We start from the raw sequence: 9,587 nt of genomic DNA, 5'->3' as shown, positions 1-9,587 counted from the left end.
CCCCATAGCGACCCCTAGAGGACGCAGTTCGAAGTTCCCGTGAAAGGGAACTGACTTGTGTGCTGCTGGAGTATTTAACCTTATATACATGGCAACGCAGATATAAATACAATATATTATAATGTACAAAAGGCTGTAAATAAAATGTACATGATTTTATTTTGTATTTTCACAGAATAAATATGGATGTATTAGTGTTGGTATCTGTGTAGTTATTTGATGATTTTGTTATTTTACAGATGGTATCTTTACATACCTGGAGTCTTGAGAAGTCTTGATGCAAGTAATAAGAGGTACAAAGTGGCACCAAAACGCACAAGGACTCTGAAACTACAACTAAATAAATACAAAAAAAAAAAAAAAAAAAAAAAATTAAATTCAATTAAAAAATTAAATATACAATAAAAATTAAGTGCTCAATTAAAAAAATATTTGATGTAATAAACAAAATTACAAATAATTTTAAAATAAGAATAATAAAAATAATTAACAAATAAAAATAAACAAAAGAAATTAAATAAAAAAATTGAAAAAAGTTTTTTTTTTTTTTTTTAAATCTAATGCTTTCGTAAAAAAAGTTTGCCAATGAAATAAAACTCCTGTACAAAGTCAGAGTTACAGATATTTTGAAATTAGCTGGATGAAGTACCTATTAGTAGATTTTGAGCTACATGAAATAAAAATATAATACTATATGGTGGGGAAATGTTTAACTGTCATCAAAATATTAAAATGTCTATTTTTCATATAATATAGGCCTATATTCTGTTATAGATAGATAGATAGATAAATAGATAGATAGACAGACAGACATATTCTTGACAAGTTTTAAAACAGGTGACTATTTTTCTTGATATCTGGTTTGATGCCAAACAACTCTATTCAAATAAAATAATAAAAATAAGTAAAATAAAATAAAAACTTTTCAGTCAAGAACCTCGATGTACACACTCCATTAGCAGAGTTCATGTGAGAGCGTCACACCAGACATGAGTCAATGTCACAAACAGCATCCTGCGTCTCACCCAAACTCCTGCATCAGCACCACGGCAATCAGCGTCTCCATGACGACAGGATGCTCTCCGTCCATCAGCAACAGTCCAGATAAACAGATCCTTCAGCAAAAACAAGCTGCTCATTACCCAGTGTCCGGCTTGATTAAGTGGCCTGCACCTCCTGTCGATACAGCCGTCATCAGTCTGAGATCTTAACAGCTGCTTCACTGAAACCAGTGACCTCTGGGCTCCACATCAGCCAATCTGACAGGAACAGACAAACCTCTACTCTCCTGATAAGAGAACCATGGTTTGTGTCCTTCTTCATTCAGTGGATCTGACAGAGCTCTGATAATGCAGGAAACACTAATGAAGTGCAGCAGAAAATAAAGCCATCAGGATCCATCTCAACTACATACATGACTGATGCAGCTACAGGACACTGCTACTGCTCAGAGGTTTCTCTTCATATCTCAGGAGATTTACATTGAATATTAAATAAGAAATTATCAACTTTGTTTCAGCTGTTTCCTCTTAAAGGGACAGTTCCCCCAAAAATTAAATGCTGCAGATGCTGATATTTCTATGATGAAATTCTGATGCTTGTTATGAAAATCAATGAGTTCTTTATAACAGTACAGCAGATACTGACATTAAATGATATAAATATCAGTCGTCACTCTATATCTCCAATAATGTCTTAGTAAGATGAGAATGAAATTATCTAAACATATAATGCAATGCAATCCAATGATGACAGAGAGGGAAAAAATAAATGCTCCTCAAAAGATGTGAGATGTTTTGGAGGCTTGGCTACGATGTGTGTGTAGACTGTACGATGATGACACCTATTGACTCGTACGATACGATGCACGTTTCTATAGAAGAATAAAACATCATCAACATGCGCTAGTGGTAAACAAAAAGAGCATCATGAATCACATTTTGGCAGCTGTAGTTTTATGTGTGCTGAGAACAAGTGGAAGCAGCGAAAGAGGAAGGGATAAGAGCTAGATGTAAGCAGTTTTATGTTTTAGTGTAGGCTATCTTTGGTCGCAAGACCGTGACAACGGCCGTCTTTGAAACTCTCACTCTAGACACAGGTCCACCGATTAGGAGCCACGATCACAGAAATCGCCACGATTGTTTCACGATGCCAATCTTTCATCTGGGACAGCTGAAAATCATGCAGTGTGGCTTTAGTCTTTTGACTTTTTTGGTCTTCTTTCTTACGCACCTATATATTACCTGCAGGTCTGCAATGATGATTGTTAATTGATTAATTAAAAAAATGACCCAAATTTTCTACATTTTTTACAATTTTCTTATTAAAAACAAAAAGACTAAGAAATGCAAAGTGACTAATTTAACTTTTTTCTAAAAATGAAAACAATTGTTCCTATTTTCAACATTTTTACAACTTTAAAACTATATAACTGAGTCACTGTTAATTAATTAAAGAGGGAGAAAATATTTAAAAAAAATACTAAATGTATGTGAACAAATGTCTCTAATGATCTCAAAACATATTCGTACAAACAATGATTTACGACTGTGCATCATTCAGAACTGAGAAGGGTGTTAAATATGGATTTAATTCTTGAATTTGAGTACGCAGAATTCTAATTCAAATTTGAAATTAAAATGAAATTCAAACAAATTAAGATCGCATCTGTAAGTGTTATATTTTTAATAATAAATTATTTTTATACAGTATGATTTACCCATATACCACACAAAGAAAATTTGGGAAACATTACGTGATATTATTAATAATAAAAATGTTACCTATAGAAATGTGTATTTAATTGATATGAGACCTCAGATAAAAATCTGAAGTTTCTGTTGTTGTGTTGGACTGTTGTGTAATTTTATCTTTACATTGTTCTTATGGTATGTGACCAGGGCCGTTTTAACCATAGGGCTAGGCGGTTTTAGGCGCAGTGAATGGCACATTTTTTCTTAAGGTGGGTTTTTAGCCCCGTTGTACCCTATATATATATATATATATCATTATTGTGATGGGGGCCCTGCAGTAAGTCATAGCCCCGGGGCCCAGTGCGGTCTTAATGCGGCCCTGCATGTGACCAATTTAATTCAAATTCAGAACCTAAAATTCAACAAAGCAACATATAAATTACATGCCATATTGTGAAGATACACACTTTGAAAGTTGGTGATTTCAGATTCAACTTATCTTTGCTCAATCATAACAAACTGTTCAGATTTCAAAATGTCTGCCTTCAGTTCTTCTACTGCAGTAGATTCCCTCCAGAAAGGGTCAATCTTTCGCTCATTAAATCACCTAGTGACAGGAGTGCGTCATGAACATTCAGAAATGTACACTCAATAACCCAAGCTGAACTAATATAAAGGAATAGTTCACCCCAAACGATCATCACTTTCTTAATAAATGTCACTTATTTTCCTCAATTCGCCAGTACTAATTATTCTAAAGAAAAATATAGATTGTTTTCATAATCTTTTATCAAAATCCACAAACTTTCTCTGTGTCTAAAACCTTTTTTCTGATGTAACCAAGGCTCTGCAGTTGGGAAAAATAGTAAAATAATGTCCCACATTTAATTTTTCCTGCTTTTATTAATTATTAATAATCATATATTTTAAATCAAAATATAAATGTATATTTTTCATATTATATCATTTCTTTTTTTTTTCTACATGATGCTTAAGTCATCAATCTTATGCCTGTGTCACAATGCTTCACTGTCTATAAATTTCTCATTCTCCAAATCCATCTCTCGATGACATGTTTGCATTATATCACATTCCATATTTGTGTGTTTGTGTTTTAAATTTCATGTTTGTTCCTCTCAGTTCCTATTAGGATGCGTTACACGCGTCCAGATCAAATGAAGCTCTTGCAGGGTGAAAAATGAGAGACGTTGAGCTGCGGATGGAAAGTATTGTGGTATGTAAGCTGATGCTGATCTTTTGCAAGCGACGATCCGTGACATTCTCTCCCGCATTATTGATGGCTGCTGGCTTGGGCAGAAATCACCAGCTCAGCTCAGCAAACCGGCCAGATCACATCTGATCATCACAGCCATCAGTTACACACGCGCTGATACAACACTGACGGATCCGCAGCTGATGTTTAATGACGTGTCAGAGACGTCTGGACGGATATCAGGAGACTTTAGCAGGGAAGACATTCACATTTTCTGAATTCTTCATACGGAATTTTAACTCTATTCTGATTGAATGAGACACTGAAAAATAAAGGAATATACTACTAATATGCTACTGAAATAGTACCATATTTACATTCTATAGTATTTTTGTACATTCTAACATCATTGCAACACTCAAAAAAATAAAATATGAATATAAATATAGAGATTTATGCTAAATGAAATGCAAAAACTAAAATGTTTTAAATGCTCTACATAAGACTAAAAAATAGTGACTTAAAAATATAATTTAAAAATATTCAAATATGCAAAATGACTGAGTTTCACATTTAAAAAAAGATCTACTTTAAAATTCAAAATGACTAATTTTTATAATTTTTTATGTGACTTTGTTTTATTATAAAAGACTAATTTTCTATGTATTTTCTATCTATCTATCTATCTATCTATCTATCTATCTATCTATCTATCTATCTATCTATCTATCTATCTATCTATCTATCTATCTATCTATCTGTCTATCTATCTATCTATCTATCTATCTATCTAACCAAAACATGCAAAGTGACTTTAATTTTATTTTGTATTAAAAAAGACTCTAATTTTTCACAAATTTTTTTTAGACATTTTTTATGTTTAAAAAGTTTTACAAAAAAGACAAGAAAAATTGGCTCAAAAAAGTGATTAATTTTTTTTAATAATTTTTTTTTGTTCTAATTAAAAAAAGACTAATTTTCTAAGTTTTTACAATTTTCCAATTAAAAAGATTAAAAAATGTAAAGTGACTAATTTATTTAGCCATTAAAAAGACTAATTTTCTAAGTTTTTCCAATTTTCCAATTAAAAAAGTCAAAAAAAAAAATTTTTTTGCAAAATGATGAATCTTCTCTGATATAATCTTTCTGATATAATCTCCTTGAATATGTTTTAGCATTACAACCATGACATAAAATGCCAAATCCTCTGGTTCACATGCATTATGAGCAGAATCATATCTGACAACAGCTAAACTGTGTCCTTCCCATTTTGTGACATGAAACATATGACTTTTCCTCAGTTCTTTCCTTCTGGCTTTGCAAACCAAAATTGAATAATAATGAGTCTTATTTTTGAATCTGACTCATGATCCTTACCCTAATCAATCATAATGCACATCTTAATGCATTATTTCAGAAAGAAAGAGCAAACAGTAAAAGTCTGTAAAAGCCACACTTGCAATGATATTAGTGCAAAAACTAGTTGGAAGCTTGTTAATGGAAATAACTGTGCTACTGTCATGCTACTGAAAATAGTTAATGTGTGTTTGTGCACCGGCCGGATTGGCGTCTGTGCATCGCAGAACAATTTTGGTTTTAAAGCCCATTAGTTGTTTGCATGTTGCATCATCTCTGCATCTGCTGTCTGACTGACGGCTGCTGTCTGTCTCTCAGCATCAGCACAAACTCAAGCGCTGTCATGAACATTGAGGGATGTCCACAGAAACACAGGAGAACATTGAGAGACCGTGTCAGATTTGTTGCGAGAAGCAGGACAGAAACGCTGCACCTGCCATATTAATGGTCAGTGTTTCCCATGATGCTGAGCGAGTCTGACATCATATCCTGTCAGCTTCACAACAGACAGCCCTTCAGTTACCTGTCAGGTGTTTCACAGCAGATGCATGTTGAGTTTCACACCGACAGTTTCTGCTGCGTAACCAAACTGCGGCTCTACAGAAAATAAAGACATTTATGAGTTAAAGTGTTAACAATATATCAAAATTAAATTCTATTATATCATCCTCGTAATTATTATTAATATAATAATTCACTCCGCACTCGCCCATCAAGTGTTGTCCCGCGCCGCACTCTGCTGCGCTTTGTCCCGCAATAGTGCAGGTCTCTACTCGGAAGGTGCCTGTTAGAATGTTATGATCGAGGCTTTGGACTCTGAGCATAACTTGTTTTTCTATAACAAACTATAAAATATTTTCTATAAAAACGTTAATGCCCTGGCAGTGGCAAATAGCTTTGGTTTTATATTTAATTTGATTACAGTAATGTTATAAGTTGAGATTTACAAGAAATATTTTAACTGCTATGTAAAAGGAATACTGCTGTAAAAAAAAGCACCTTAGTTGTTTAAAGGGTTTGCAAACCAAATGTTATTGCACTTTTGTTCATATAGCAGTACTTTTAAATGACAAAAAGTGCGCAATACACTATTTTAAATTCATTATTTTATTTTATTAATTGCGATTAATTGCAGAAAATCATGTGATTAATCGCGATAAAAAAATTTAATTGATTCCCAGCACTAATATATATATATATATATACATATAGCAAATCTGAATATATAGTTATGAGTCTGAATATATAAATGTAAATCTGAATATATAGTTAGAATTCTGAATATATAAATGTAAATATGAATATATAGTTGTAAGTCTGAATATATAGAAGCAAATCTGAATATATAATAGTAAATCTGAATATATAGTTACAGTCTGAATTAAAAGAGGTAAATATGAAAAAAATAGTTGTAAATTTTGAATATATAAATGTAAATTGTGAATTTATATTTATTATTCTAATTATATAATAGTAAATCACAATATATGTTTATAAATCTTGAGTATATAAATGCAAATCTGAATATATATAGTCTACATTTCTATTCTATCAATAGACGTTATTAATATGTCCAACATAATATCTATAGATTGAATGATTGATATATACATTCAAAGTGACATAAAAAACACTTACAAGCCAGGTTAATTTTAAATTATACCATCTGTCTTGTTCATACAGTGGGTGAACAGTTCATGCTATTAATTTATGTTGCTTCATAAAGAACTGCATGAGACTGTGTTGTTTAGGTGTGTTGATAAATAGGGCATTTCTTATACAACTCACATTGTTATATCTTGCGGGTCGCCGAACTCACACAGACTCGAAGTGCAGGTCACAGTGAGGAGATCGGATCCAGACTCTGAGGAGTGAAAGACTGTCATCATGTGTTAATGTGAGCTGTGGCACGCCAGTCGAGCTCCGCAGGCATCTCACTGAACCTCACAGCGAGACCGAGCCGGACCCAGCTGCTCCCGCTGACCCCAACACACGCATGCCACACGTGTTAATGTGTGTGAAGCTCGAGGACGGTCAAAGTCTCTTCTCAGAAAGACATGTCACTGCTGTCTGTCACTGCATCTGTTTATGGCCGAGTACAAGCTTTAAAAGATTTAATGTAGCATTCCATCACTTACTCACCAATGGATCCTCTGCAGTGAATGGGTGCCGTCAGAATGAGTCCAAACAGCTGATAAAAACATCACAATAATCCACACCACTCCAGTCCATCAGTTAACATCTTGAGAAGACAAAAGCTGCGTGTTTGTAAGAAACAACTCCATCATTAGGACATTTTCAACTTCAAACCATTGCTAAAATATGAGTCCATAATCTATAATAACGCTTCCTCCAGTGAAAAAGTGTTCTGGTCTGAATCAGGAGAGAAATCTGCACAGATCAAGCAGCGTTTACAAGCCAAAACAGCTCTACACAAATATGTGGCTGGATTTTGATGTGAGAGACAACAGGAGATGCACTTTTTCACTGGAGGAAGCGTTATTATCAACCGGTTCGCAGTTAATCGTTACATCCCTAATAGATAAATATAATAGAACAAAGATACAAATGAAATAAACTGCTTTAAATTTTTTTCAGGAAGTCTTAACAGTATTCAGTTAAAGAAATTGAATAATCAAATGTAAAATAACACTGCATAGTCTTCACTGTATAAATTATATCTAATAAATCTGTTAAAGCTACAAAAGTGATTTTTCTCTGTGTTTTGTTGTTTGATTAACATTCATGACACAGAAAGCCTCATTAAACTGCTGTGAACCAAAATACTGTTACACGTCCGTTTCCTTTCTCAATTGTTTACCTTCACCTAAGCAACTTACAAGGATACTTGCAGAGACATGCATTTTGACAATTTCACACAAATAGACGCAGAAGTGAACGGAATTCAGTGTTCACGTGCATCTGCGCGGCTCTCACCGTGTCTACACCGGACACGAGCGGTGCGACGCGACAAAATACTGAACCCATTATAATCAGCGATACTGTCTACAGATGCGGCACGACACAATAAATCACCGACAGTAAACAGCTGCCTCGTTCTATTTACAACGTGCTGACACAAAGTTCATCGATGCTTTAACGATATATCGTGCAACCCTAATCCAAACAGCTGATAAAAACATAACAATAATCCACAAGTAATCCACAGCACTCCAGTCCATCAGTTAACATCTGGAGAAGACAAAAGCTGAAACAAATCCAGCATTAAGACGTTTTTAACTCAAATATGAGTTCATAATCCATAATAACTCTTCCTCCAGTGAAAAAGTGCATCTCCTGTTGTCTCTCACATCAAAATCCAGCCACATATTTGTGTAGAGCTGTTTTGGCTTGTAAACGCTGCTTGATCTGTGCAGATTTCTCTCCTGATTCAGACCAGAACACTTTTTCACTGGAGGAAGCGTTATTATGGATTATAGAGTCGGATTTTAGTTAAAAACGTCGTATTGATGGATTTGTTTCAGCTTTTGTCTTCTCCAGATGTTAACTGATGGACTGGAGTGCTGTGGATTACTTGAGGATTATTGTGATGTTTTTATCAGCTGTTTGGACTCTCATTCTGACGGCACCCATTCACTGCAGAGCATCCATTGCTGAGACACTGATGCAATGCTACATTTCTCCAAATCTGATGAAGAAACAAACTCATCCTAATCTTGGATGACCGTTGGATGAGCACATTTTTCAAATTTAAATTTTTGGGTGAACTATTCCTTTAAGCCTAATCAACAGCATTTGTAGAAAATTATTTTGACTCTTAAAAACAAGCAAAAATGCCATTTACTGTAATGCACTTACAAATGCATTGGGATAAACATAAAAAACACACAAAGAATGAACTGTGCCCACTGAACGCATCATTTGCACAATGGTTCAGCACCTGATTGATTCAATTTATGCAAATCAGGTAATCAGATGAAAAAATGCATGCAATTCAGAAGCAAAAAGTTCAGTGCAATATGCATGTCACATTTCCCATATTGCAGGCCGGTTTCTGAGTGATGTTGTAATGCATTGCACAAAAAGCATTCTCTCTTTTTTTTCGTCCAGATTTCAGGTTTGTGTTACTGTGAATTTCAACCTTCCAGAGTAGAATGACAGGCACTAACTGTAATCATACATTAGATTTGATCAGAGAGCCTCTGCGGCAGCCGCTCGAGCCAAACACACCCGCTGTTACTGTCACTCACAGACGAAACCAAGAAACTTTAAATGGTTTGTTAATTGATTTTCCCGTCAAGCATTAGTACCATGATGGATGGCTCATTTTCTGCGAGTGCTGAACACACATGCACACACACAGA

Source organism: Sinocyclocheilus anshuiensis, unplaced genomic scaffold (genome assembly GCF_001515605.1).
Source record: "Sinocyclocheilus anshuiensis isolate Anshui unplaced genomic scaffold, SAMN03320099.WGS_v1.1 scaffold75, whole genome shotgun sequence".
NCBI classification, from domain to species: domain Eukaryota; kingdom Metazoa; phylum Chordata; class Actinopteri; order Cypriniformes; family Cyprinidae; genus Sinocyclocheilus; species Sinocyclocheilus anshuiensis.
The sequence above is the reverse complement of the archived record's forward strand: the minus strand, read 5'-3'. Positions refer to the sequence as shown.